Genomic DNA, 14,180 nt, shown 5'->3' on the forward strand with positions numbered 1-14,180 from the left:
CTTTCAGTTTTTGCATATTATATATTTTATATTTTATATGAACCTGACCTAAACCTCACCAGAAGAAACCAGCTTCATTCATAGAAGCTCAGCTCTTCCTGAGCAATTTGCTTCTTTTGTCAGTCAGTTTTGGTGTTGTCTTGGTGATAAGTGACATTGAAGTGCTGAACGCCTGTATCACACTGATGAAAAACACAGGCAGAGCAAAATGAGAAGAGGAAAAGTGCAGGGAACAAGACAAAGTGAGGAGAAACTGATTGGACTGAAAAGATTAAAGAGTTACGGGAGCAAAAACTGAAAGTAGAGACAAATTGTTATTTTGAGAAGCAGGATGGCACTCAGCAGGAGAACAAGTGTGTAAACACAGAGCATTCATCAGACTGATAGAAACTATGCTGTAGCACAACAGACACTTCCTTCAAGCACATCCACGCCACTGAACATCCTGTCAGATTATAATTAGCGGGGAACACACTGGCTTAAAAGACCTGAAGCAGAATCAACAGATTATCTTTAAGTGTTTAAAGATTTTTAGATTGATCATTTGAGGATATTTTGTATTTTCCTGTAGAGGCTTTCTTGTCACCATGGCAGAGACAAAGTCATGTGTCAAGGGAATGTGTATTTATGCACTCACCATGCTCCATATTTTACTTGATTAATGTAGAATTATAGCTGTGCCTGCTCTCTCTTGTTTATATTAACGATATTAAAATGTTCCATGATCCCTTTCCTTTTATTATAATCAATCTTGATGTGACTGGTCAGTAAAGAGACAGCAGATCATCTTTATTAATAATAAAGATGAACATAATAAATTATTATGTTCAAGGTTTGAGCGTTATGATAAACTGACATGTTTTCCAGCAAGTCCTTAAGAGGCATTTTGTCTTCCATGGCTCCCCTACTTTTCTCTGTGTGCAGCTGGTTTCTTGATAACAGCCTGTGAAATTTTATAAATTAACAAGCTTACTACAGGAAGCCCAGAATGGGTCAGAGTCTCAGACAGGTGAAGGCATTGATAAGTGTGCACTTGTAAATGCATTGATCTTCTATTGAGAGGAACTGTGTTTTATTTGTGTTTTCTCATCATCTGTCCTACCTTCCTCAGTGCTTTGTCCCTCGTGTTGCCAGCTCCTGTCTCACCTGTCCTCAATCCCAATCACCCCAGGTGTTCATCATTATGTCTCGTTAGTGTCATCTATAAGTTTTGTGTCAAATTTGTTTCTCCCTTGTCCATGGATTGTCCTTCCAAGGCATTCATGCTCCGTCTCCCTCCATGTCTCATTTAATTTTTTTTTATTTAATTGTATTTATTTAAATTAGGACAATGCATATTAATCAAGATGTCAGCGGTAAGCATCAATGTAGATAAGTGTGCATTCACACCAGCCCTGTTTAGTCCACTTTAATCGAATTCTAGCTCGTTTTCCTAGAAAGTCCAGTTCGTTTAGGGAGTTGTGAACGCGCCATCGAACTCTGTCACGGAACAAAAAGGTGAACTCTGGCCCGGGCTAAAACCTAAGTCTCGGTCCGGTAGAAGAGAACTCCAGCGCAGTTCGAGTGCAGTGTGAATGTAAACAGACCGGGCCCCGCTCCGCAGGACAAACAAACACGCATTTCTCTTACATGAACCTGTTAGACTCATAAAATCTTAATCAGGATTATCACTGTGAAAAATGTCACTGTAATGCCACTTGACTGTTGATATGTGCTACTGATTATTCATGCTGCTGATTTGTTTCATACTCATCTGCTCACACAGACTCATGTTCGTGCTGCTGTTGTTTGGCGTATTATTTTGCAGTATTAAGTGTTTAGCATATTTCTTAGTTTAGCGCATTTCTTAGTTTATATCTTAGATCTTTATTACTGTTTCTATTACAAATTATATTTTGCTATTGTTGGATGTAACTGGGACCCTGTGTACACCATTTCATTCCACCTCATGTATCACATGTGATGCGAATGACAATAAAGAAACTTGAACTTGACCAAGAAACATCCCACAAAACAAAGAGTAGAGAATAATTCAAACATCACCTATATAACACATAATACAACATGAAATTACAATAAAGATATAACAAAATAATAAACTAGACAAAGTAATCTACACATGAGTGCACCTCTGGTTAGTTTTCAGCCAATGTTTCAAAGAGTTTTTAAAGCTGGAGTAGATCAGAATCAGAATAAACTTTATTGGCATTGCACCGAGATTCAACGCGAATATGTACGTACAGTCGTCCGAAGATGGGCGGAGTGCACGAAGCTGCGGCTAAAATAATCAGCGCGGCCTTCTTATTCTTATTCAGAATAATATTTTGCTTAGATAAGAAAAGGAAAGAAAACATGAGGAGAGATGGTATAAAAAAAGATCTCTCACACCGTGTCCTAGACAGGGCACAATTTGAGGCATCAAAAAAACCTACCACAGCAAAGCAACATAAACAGACGTTATACATTTACATATAGGCAATGAAGACATTGAATTTTTAAGGGAAAGTCGTAGCATAGTCCAGAGCCCCCCCCCCCCCCCTCAGCCATTGTCCAGATAAGAGGTGACGTTCATCTTCAGCTCAGTTGAGGTTCTGTTACATGTCCACAGCCTTGGGGAAGGGAGGGGTGAGGAAACAGTCAAAGCATCTTTGTTGTTTTCAAAACATTCCAGGAGGAGTTGAGATAAGTCCGGCATCAAGGCCACAGTTTGGGTCAGGCAGAACTCGTAATTGTTGTTTCTGCCTTTAAAGTCTCGCTGGTACACATTCTCTGATGGAAACTCCAAAACAGCCGAATTGATCCTTTACTCCAAAAGTTGAGCTCACAGCTTCTCCAGATTATTCCACCATTCATGAGTGCTGCCAGGGAGAACACAGTCCAGATGCAGGGCCAGATTAACACTTCGCTGTACCCTGGGCAACAATCTTCAAGGGCCCCATCATCGCGACACCAGAATCACCATAATCTAGCAAAATACAGAATAAATTACCATAATACACAGTAAATATACTTAAAATTCTAACTATCAAGTGTATTTTTAAGTATAAAAATCCAAATACTCATAGAACTATAAAAGGTAAATGGACTGTACTTATACAGCGCATTTCTATCTTATTGAGATACTCAAAGCTCTTTACAACAATCTGTGTCCTCATTTACCCATTCATATAGCACTCTACTAGATCTCTACAAAGCTAATTGAACAAATAATTCTAAAGAGACTAATCAGTGCTTTATCACATTCATACACTGATGAGACACACATTGGAGGCATCGAGGGATTCAGTGTCATGCCCTGAGACACTTCGGCATGTGACTGCTGGTGGATTCGAACCCCCAACTCTTGCAATGGAGGACGACTGCTCTAACCACTCAGCCACAGCCGCCCATTATACATAAACAACAGCAAAATTATTGTAGCAGTATAGAAATATACCTAGCTAGTGAAATGTCACTTCCTCTTAGATAAGTGGGCGGAGTATAAAAGGAGGCAGCAATGCCTGTTCTGGCACTTGGTTTCCTATTCCTGCTCCCACTACATGGCTCACAACCCGTGTGGTATTTGGTTGTGGCTGAGCAGCAGATCGTGTTATGCGTGCTGTTCTGGCTTTTGTGGGGTGAACACCAAGCTTGCTGCTTTCCTCCTCCTCCTCCTCCTCATCCTGTACGTGTCTGCATGTGTGTGTCAGCAGGTGAGTAGTTGAGTCCCATCTCATTGTCAGCTTCAAATTTACTTCTGTTGGTGATTAGTTGACTGAATTTTATAGGTCCTTGGCTAGGGCTGAGTACCAAACCAAGGTTCTTAAATGGCACCCACCGAACTGCACCAGTCGGTGTATGGATTGAAATGTCACTCTTTTTTCGGTGTCAAGTTTCGGTATTGGCTGTAACGTGTCACGTGGTTTCAGCACGCAGGCAGGTAAAACACCAGACAAATGACAAACAGACTATGTGTTTAAACCCAGAGCTGTATAGAGCTGCCCTACAGCTTGTATGTCTATGGTGCTAGTGACGCCCACAGACGGGGTTCACATGTGCAGCGCGTGTGTTGTCGAACGGCTCCGACAACACACGAGCAGAAAGTTGCTCCGTGTTTTTCTGAAAGAAGACAGACGGACAGCAGCCTCCCCTCCTCCTCTCAGCGTTAGTCAGTCTGTGTGTGTTAAACGGACAGAATCAACAACTCCACAGCCGGACTCCTCTTCATCAAAGAACTCCCGATGACGGCTCTGTGTCTGTGTTTTAGCTGGTGAGTTTACGTTTGTTAACATTACTGCAGCTTAACACGTACATCGCGGTGAATTAAACTAGAATCCATGTAACGCTAACTTTAAGATATTAGTGTGTAAATTTATTTTATCTACGTACCTAGCTAAACTCAGAAGCTAACTAAAGATTGACAGTAACAGATGAAGCTTAGCTTGTAAAAATGTGCTCATCCATTGGATCAGCTGCTTAAAAAGTTTGCCTAATGTTCACCGTTTGTTTATGTTCTCCTCACAGGAGCCTCTGACCCTGATGTGAGGACAGAGACAGACAAAAGAACAGTGAGGTGGGCGCCAAAGGACAATCACAAACTTTGTGGTTAAAAGTTTGCTGCCTTTTTCTACAGTAGAGGCTGCATGGTAGAGGTACGTTCATGACTGTAGTCATGAAAACCTTTGAACGCTTGGTTTCATCTCACCTCAAGTCCATCACCAACCCCCTCCTGGACCCCCTGCAGTTTGCCTACAGGGCCAACAGGTCTGTAGATGATGCAATAAACCTGGCTCTTCACTTCATCCTGCAGCACCTGGACTCCCCAGGAACCTACGCCAGGATCCTGTTCGTGGACTTCAGCTCCGCATTTAACACCATCCTCCCTGCTCTGCTCCAAGACAAGCTCTCCCTGCTCCATGTACCTGACTCCACCTGCAGGTGGATCACAGACTTCCTGACAGACCGGAGTCAGTGCGTGCGGCTGGGGAGAGCTGTCTCGGACACTCGGACTATAAGCACAGAATCTCCACAGGGCTGTGTGCTTTCCCCCCTGCTTTTCTCCCTGTACACCAACTGCTGCACCTCCAGCCATGACTCTGTGAAACTTATTAAGTTTGCAGATGACACCACCCTCATCGGGCTCATCTCAGACGGTGATGAGTCTGCATACAGGAGGGAGGTGGACCGGCTGGTGACCTGGTGCAGCAGCAACAACCTGGAACTCAATGCCCAGAAGACAGTGGAGATGATTGTGGATTTCAGGAAAGCCACAGCCCCTCTGCCCCCCCTCACCTGTAATGATACCCCCATCACCACTGCAAATTCTTATCGGTTCCTCGGCACCACCATCACCCAGGACCTCAAGTGGGAGCCAACCATCAGCTCCCTCATCAAGAAGGCCCAGCAGAGACTGTACTTCCTGCGACAGCTGAAGAAGGCCAAGCTGCCGGCCAAGCTGATGGTGCAGTTCTACACGGCCATCATCGAGTCCATCCTCAGCTCCTCCATCACGGTGTGGTACGCCGGGGCCACTGCCAGGGACAGAATCAGACTGCAGCGCGTTGTGCGCTCAGCTGAGAAGGTGATCGGCTGCAGCCTTCCATCCCTCCACGACCTGTACGTCTCCAGGACTGTGAGGCGAGCAGGTCGGATCACAGCTGACCCTGCTCACCCTGCACACGGACTGTTTGAACCACTCCCCTCAGGCAGGAGGCTTCGGTCCATTCGGACCAGAACCTCCCGCCATAAGAACAGTTTCTTCCCCTCTGCTGTAGGACTCCTGAACACTCATAATGCTACCTCATAATTTCTGCTTTGGTCACATTACATCTGTATTATAACTGAATACTCCATCTGTACTGTTTTCTAAGCTTTTTTATTGTTTTCTATTGTATGGGTGTACATATGGTTATGTTATGGTTTTAATTTTACTTTATTTGTGGGTGTACACAGGCTTATGTCTTATGTAATGTTCTCATTTTTACTTAATTTTTACTTTATTTTTACTTTATTTTACTTTACTACTATTCGCACCTTATGTCAAAGCAAATTCCTAGTTTGTGAACCCCGTTCATTGACATGGCAATAATAAACTGATTCTGATTCTGATTCTGATTCTGATTTTGTTGAACAGTTAAGCTTTTATCTCTCAGCCTAGATAATGGTTTTTTTTAGCAATAATAACACAACCATGTTATTGTTGATGTTTTGTTCTCATTTCAATTAGGGAGATGATCAGAGCCCTAAACTACAGAGAAGATTCAGGCAGAGACACAGAGGTGCAGAAGTCTGCATCAACCCTACCTCAGTGAATCCAGTGACCTGCTGGTGGAATGTGAGGGACAATATGTCAGTGCTGTCAAACTGACAACCAAGTATCTGTGTGTGCAACAATCATCATCTACAGTCTCAGAGTGAACATGTTCTACTGCTGGAGACACCATCAACCAGGAGTGGGCTTGTTTGTGTCCAGAGAAAGCAGACATGTTGATTTTTCTGAAGAAAAACTGTTAAGTGAAAAGGTCCTCAGTGTGTAACAGTGAGCATTAGACACTGACGTGTCACTGGTTTGAAACTGTTCTTTTGAACTGGAAATTATTTGTTTATTTTTATGTAAGAAAACTGCTTGGAATAGAAATGCTAAGGTTAAAAAATAAAATTCACATTATGTACTGTAATGTGTAACAATTTTATTCTTGTTAGGATTAATAGTAATTACAAAATTGGTACCGAAAAAAGAACCGTCCAGGAACCGACACCGAAGTGAAGGTACTGACACCGACACTGGTACCGATACCGATTTTTTTTTTAGAAAGGTACCCAGCCCTATCCTTGGCTGAAGTTTGGATCACTGCTGTTTTGTCTCTATGGAAGATCACTGCTGTTTTGTCTCCACTGAGGTTACAACTGTTGTCTCAATGGAAGATTGCTAGTGTTCTGGCTCTATGGAGGACCACTGCTGTTTGGGTTCTCCAGATTATTGCACTTAATGGTCTTCAGACACCCGTGGCTGCTTCACTAGACTTCTCCACCACAAATTGTTTGGGGCACGGTCCCTGAGCACTCATGTCAGTGGCGTGGTTAATTAGCCACACACCTGGGTCTGGACTACAACTTTTAAAATTATTATTTGGTTTGTTAAAATATTTAAACTGTATTTAAAAATTATTTATAAAAATGGAAATTAATAAATTGCTTTTCTAAATTTGCAAGCCTGTCTCAGATATCACAAGTATTTTTGTAAGATCTACAAACCGGTGTGCCATTGTAAATCACATAATTTTAATGAGAACCAATTGGTACCACCACATTATGATAAACACTTAATAACATACTTTTAAGCTCTGATAAAAAAAATACATTTTGCATATGTAATTTTTTCTATATATTTTTTAAAACTAAACATCCTGACATCAAAATGTGAGTCATGTCCCCTAGTGGTCGGCCACAGTATGAGTGTTTTGGGTGCGTGCCCACAGACATCTTTGTATATGTCTTTGTATGCTCCGACACTTCCTCAACTGCTGTTTTTACGACGTTCTGGATGCTTGTCACCCACAGCGTGCATGTAACAAAGAGTAAACTCAAAGCGCGAGTGATACCTGCCTCCTCTTTTGCATTGACAACACATTTTACTTTTATCGAATAGTTTGTCAAAGGACAATTTTGATGGGGTTTTTTTTGGTAATACAGAAGTAAGGTGGCTACTGCTGTGTTCATTCGTACTCATCTGCTCACACAGACTCATGTTGTTAATGCTGTTTGGCGTATTGTTTTACTAGTGCTAAGAGTATTTTTAGTTGTTTTTCTTAGTTCATATCTTAGATCTTATTACTGTTTTTCTTTTGCAGTTCATGCTTTTGCTGGATGTAACTGGGATCTTGCGTACACAATTTCGTTCCACCACATGTTCCACATGTGGTGCGAATAACAAATAAAAAACTGACTCTGACTCTGTGAAGTAATGTTTAATAAATATTAGGACTCTATTCTTTGCTAACAAAATACATTTTATGTCATTAAACAACTGGTCAGGTTCTTGTCTTGTGAGCATGCGCGTTCTCGAGGACAACCCCACACCCCAGCTGGTCCACGCATTATTTGCGTTCCAGCATCAATCGGTTTACAAATTAAGCCCTGGGTGTTAGCTCAGGTAGCTGCAGCGGCTGTAGCCCAGGTAACTGCAGAGGTGTTAGCCAAGGTATATAATGATGATAGCCAAGACCCAGGAATTACTTGAATATCACTTGCCAAAAGCAGTATCAGCACAAAATTAGTAGTTCCCTGAAATAGTATCAAACTATCAGATTGTTCCTTTTTACCTGGGGGTGGCCTAGCTTGGCCATAATCCAGCAGACTTGTGACTAGAAGATGTTGACTGTTTAGCTGGCAAGAAGATTAGATTGTCATTTTCTGTGGGCATATTAAACTCAGGAGTAGGTAAAAAGATCCATCCATCCATTATCTTTACCCGCTTATTCCATTTTGGGTCACGGGGGTCGCCGGTGCCCATGTCCAGCAATCACTGTGCGAGGGGCAGGGTACATCCTAGACAGGTCGCAAGTCCATCACAGGGCCACATAGAGACAAACGAGACAAACAACCATTCACTCTCTCACTCACACCTAGGGACAATTTAGAGTTACCAATCAGCCTAACATGCATGTTTTTGGACTGTGGGAGGAAACCGGAGCACCCGGAGGAAACCGGAGCACCCAGAGAAAACCCACGCATGCACGGAGAGAACATGCAAACTCCACCCAGAAAGGCCCCTGGACCGGGGTTTGAACCAAGGACCTGCTCGCTGAGAGGCAGCAGCTCTACCAGTTGTGCCACCGTGCTGCCCAGGTAAAAAGATAAACAAAAACAATAGGCAAATAAGTTGATGACAAAATCTATTTTAATATATATATATATATTATATAAAATATATTTTGGTCCAGGACCGGCCGCTCCCACCCCACCGGTCACTCTGAACGCACCCTGCCGGCCAGGTGACCCCTCGAGCTGGGTAGTCGTCGCACGAAGGTCTGGTGTTTTTTCTCTCTCTCTCTGGACCTCAACGAACTCTTATCTGGACCTTTGTGGTTCTACCTGGTTCCGACAAAAATCGCCGGGTGGTATTTCGCTGGTTTTCTGCTGGACTGGCCCTCGTGGTGTCTTCATAGGTGTAGGGGAAGTGTACCTGTGACCCTCGAATTGGACCAGAGCCGAACCAAGGTGGCTGTGGGGGATTTCGTCTTCAACAGAGCCGGTCTCAGCTTCAGTGAGCAGCCCGTTACTTTTACCGAAGGACTGTCCACCTCCGTGGAATCGCTGTTTTCACCTGGAGGAGACGCTCTGGTGCTTTGAAGCGCCGCCAGACCGGAGCAGAACCGGGCCAGGGACATCTTCAGCCTCTTCGTCTCTCTCTCTCTTGCTGTGGAGCGCCAGAGCCAGAATGGAGCAGAATCGGACTGGACCAGTGTCGACTTCAGCCTCAGCCTCTCCGGTCAGTCTCGTTTTTCACAGGGGGTGCCTCTCGTGCTGTCGGGTGCGGAGGTGACGTGCAGAGAAGCGGAGGAGCAAAGTGGAGGAGCATAGTGGAGGAGCAGCGTGGAGGAGCAGCGTGGAGGAGCAGCATGAAGGAGCAGCGTGAAGGAGCAGGGCTGCGTGGTGCTCGAGAGAAGTTCGGAGTTTGTATCGGAGTTGCTCAGGCCTCCATCCAAACTCACTTGGATAATAATTAATTTTATTCCAGATCACGCTGTTGGCCCCTGTTGATCTGAAACAAGCTTGGATCATGCCTTCACTTCAGGAGGATTTTCTGGCAGCTCGCTCTGCTATTTGCTGCGATTTATTTGTTTCTGTTTCGGCCTGTTGATTCTGGACCCAGCTTCTGTTTCCCATGGGAGCATCCATCCACCCATCCATCCATCCATCTTCACTGGGGGGCCGGAGCCCCCCTCAATGCAACTCAAACTGCAGTTGGGCCACCTCGTCGGGTTTGTTTGCCCATTTGAACTGTGACGTTTTATGGTCTGAAACTTTTCTGCATCATTCATATTATTGTCACTATTTTCAGTTCTCAGATTATCTGAAGTCACTGAATCTTGTAAATACACCTGAATCTGCCCATCACTGCAACTTTCACTGTTTTTGGGTTCTGAATGATCGCGTCTTCATTTATGTTTCTCATGGTTCGATTATGGGGGCTAATTGTCACACTGTTAACTCCTGTAATTACACATCAGTCACAAAAACTCAAGAAAATGTCTGATAATAATGTTGTTATTGCTCTCAGGGATTCAACCCAACCCTGGACCCCCTACTAATTACAGCACACCAAATGACTTTAAGAACGTGTCTGGACTTCATTTTCTGCATGTAAACGCATGTAGCCTTTTGAGAAAACTTGATGCCTTGAAAATTCTGGTCAGTTCTTCTGGGGCAGATGTTATCTTCATCTCTGAAACCTGGCTCAACAAATCTGTACTCAATAATGACCTGGCAATCAATGGATTTAACATCTACCGCTGTGATCATCAAAAAAAAAGGGGGGGGGGGTCGCTGTTTACATCAGAGATTCTTTGGTTGCTAGTCCTGTGTCTTCTAAAACAATTCCAAACCAGTTTGAAGCCTTATCTGTAGACATCACCTTGAATGGAGGCCAGATCTTAACTGTAGTCTGCTGTTACCGTCCGCCTTCAGCAACACCTGAGGCTCTGTCCTCCCTGATGGAATTTCTTGGTAATTTAAAATCCAAAGAGATCCTTTTGGCAGGATACCTCAACATTGATTGGTGTAAGTCTGGTGTGCCCAACCAGTCGCTCGCGGCCAAGCTGGTTCCCAGTCGCCCACGAAGTGAAACCTTGACTTGTATTCTTACAGACATTGTCTCACGAGTTTTGGGTGCGGTGACACAGTGCTCTCACGAGACTTTAGGCTCAGTAGTGGAGTAATGTCGGTGCGCAGAAAACATGGATGGAAAACTAGCGAACAAGCAAACGAAAACTTATTATTTTCACACAGAGTGGGAGGAGGAGTATTTTTTTGTTTATTCTAATTCGAAGTCCATTTGCCTCATCTGTAATTCGAGTGTTGCCTTACCCAAAAAGTGAAACTTGGAGCGGCATTTCAAGACGATGCACAAACGGTTTGAGACAGATTTCCTTCTTAAAAGTTCTTTACGGACTCAGAAAGTGCGGGAGCTAAAAAACAAGCTTGCAGCCCAGCAATCAGTCTTCACTCGGCCAAGCACAAAAGGTAAAGCTGCTACGATAGCTTCCTACCGTGTTAGCCGCATCCTGGCTCAACATAAGAAGTCTTTCAGCGATGGACAAGTTATGAAAGAAGCGTTTATTGAGGCTGCAGATGCGCTTTTTCATGATTTTAAAAATAAAAGTGAGATCGTAGCTGCTATTAAAGACGTGCAGTTGTCCAGACAAACAGTGACACGGCGATGTGAGGGAATGGCTGTGGATGTGGAGGAGCAGCTAAAAAAGGACGTGGAACAATGTGAGTGTTTCTGTCTTCAGTTTGATGAGTCGACAGACATGGTGGATGTAGCCCAGCTGTGTGTTTTTATCAGAATGGCCTTTGCAGACATGAGTGCAAAAGAGGAGCTGCTCACCATCTTGCCTTTGAAGGGACACACAAGAGGAGAAGATATTTTTAATGCGTTTATGGAGTTTGTTAATAAAAGCAACTTGCCCCTCTTTAAACTAATTTCTATAACAACTGATGGCGCTCCAGCAATGACTGGTCACACCAGTGGATTTGTTGCACTCTGCAAGCAGAATGATGCTTTCCCAGACATTTTGCACTATCACTGCATCATCCACCAACAGGCCCTGTGTGGGAAGATTTTAAACATCAAGGAAGTGATGGATGTTGCCATGAAAACTGTGTGCTCTATAAGGGCCAGGAGTCTGCAGAGGAGGTTGTTCCGGGCTCACTTGGAGGAGGCAGGAGCAGACCACACAGACCTGCTGCTGCACATGGATGTCAGGTGGCTAAGCAGAGGTAAATTTCTGGACAGATTCAGTGAGCTGTTGCCTGAGGTCAGGGATTTTCTGAAGCTGTCAGATCATGGTGAACATTCAAAACTAGAGGACACCCAGTGGCTTTTGGATTTAGCCTTCCTCACAGATCTCACCAGCCTGCTCAATGAACTGAATTTGGAGCTTCAGGGAAAGGACAAAAACATAATCCACATGATCAGTTCTGTGAGCACCTTCAAAAGCAGGCTGCAACTGCTCACAAGTCGGCTGCAACGCAGGGACCTGCGAAACTTCCCACACATGGAGGCAGAGCTACAGCGCCAAGGGAAAGAAGTCCCACAACTGGACAGTGCACACTATTCTAAGCAGGTTCAGAGCATCTCAGCAGAATTTGAGAGACGATTTACTGACTTTTCCTCCATCGAGCCTGTTACCAGCTACATGTGTTTTGGAAATGTTGATGTGGATGACATTTTGTCCAAATTGGTGTCCGTGTTTCAGCTGGACAGCTCTGGTGTTGAAAATGAGGTGGTGACTCTGCAAAATGACATTGGGATCAAATCCAGAGCATCACCTGGCGTGGACGGAGAGTTCTGGAGTCTGCTGTCAGAAGAAAAGTATCCTAACATCCGAAGATGTGCTTTGAACTTAACAGCACTTTTTGGATCTACCTACCTGTGTGAGTCTGCTTTTTCACACATGAAAATCATCAAGTCCAAAAACAGATCCACAATGAATGATGATCATCTGGAGACCTGCCTGCGCCTCGCAACCACCTCATACTGCCCAGCTTATGAGACCCTGGCCTCCTCCTCTCAGTGTCAGAAGTCCCACTAAGGTAGAGACACATTTATTTTATACAGCTTGCATAAAAAGTTGTCTCCTATAGACACATCACGTTCTGTTTTATTTACTTTAAAGAAGTGAGGAGTAGGGATTGATGAAAAATTATGTTTGTTGATAATGAGACTGGACGAGTAGCTCTCGGCAAATTGCCGACTTCAAAAGTAGCTCTTGGTTCAAAAAAGGTTGGGCACCCCTGGTGTAAGTCGACCCCCCTCTGTGATAAATTCATGGAATGTTGCCTGTCTCTCCATCTTACCCAATTGATCGACTCTCCCACTAGATTAAACAAAAACCGTCCTGAAAAATCCTCCATCTTAGACCTATTTCTAACTAATATGTCTCACAAATTCCCTGGTACAGGTGTATTCGCTAATATTTTGAGTGATCATTGTGTGACAGCTGCTTTGAGAGATATTAAACTTCCAACTTCTAAGCCCAGATTAATTCAAAAAAGGGATCTGAAACATTTTTGTGAACAGTCATTCCTCTGGGATCTGTCTCACTTTGACTGGCATCGTATTCTGTTAACTGATGACGTGAACTCCGCTTGGAACTATTTTCATGATAGTTTCATTTATTTTGTGAACAAATATGCTCCTTTTCGTCAGTTCAGAATAAAGGGACGAGACAGCCCCTGGTTTACTCCAGAGCTAGCTGACCTCCTGCACAGGAGAGACCATCTTTGGGCCACAGCGAGAAAATCTGACTCAAACACTGATTGGTTGAGTTTTCGACAGATGAGGAATAAATGCACAATTGCTGTCAAAGCAGCAAATCGCAACTATTTCTTATCTCAGACCTCCAAAAATCTAAATGACCCTAACAGATTCTGGAAAACCATCAAATCTCTCTCAGGCACCACCCAATCATCTGACCTCCCGTCACAACTTCTCATTAACTCTGTTCCTGTGTCAAATAAGCACGAGATCCTGAACTGTTTCAACAAACATTTAGTTGCTTCTAGTTCTTTATTTGACACAGTTACTAACAGAAAATCAGCCACTTCCCCTAATAACCAAACTTATACAAATCAAATCCCTCCTACAAGTCAATCCTCAGTTAATCACACCGTCTCTTTTTCTCCATTCTCAGTCAGTGAGGTCAATAAACTGTTAAAAGATCTTGACCCTAAAAAATCTGCAGGTCCAGATGAACTTCCACCTTATTTCTTAAGGCTGGCTGCTCATATCATCACAGTCCCTGTGACCCACATCTTCAATCTCTCCATAAGACAAAACTCCATCCCAGACACTTGGAAAACAGCCTTTGTTCTTCCTTTGCTGAAGGGAGGTGACCCCACCTCACTGAACAACTATCGACCAATCTCTAAACTCTGCATTTTAGCCAAGGTTCTAGAAAAACTGATAAACTCTC

The sequence above is a fragment of the Nematolebias whitei genome, chromosome 17, assembly GCF_014905685.2.
Source record: "Nematolebias whitei isolate Nwh7 chromosome 17, NemWhi1, whole genome shotgun sequence".
Lineage (NCBI taxonomy): Eukaryota > Metazoa > Chordata > Actinopteri > Cyprinodontiformes > Rivulidae > Nematolebias > Nematolebias whitei.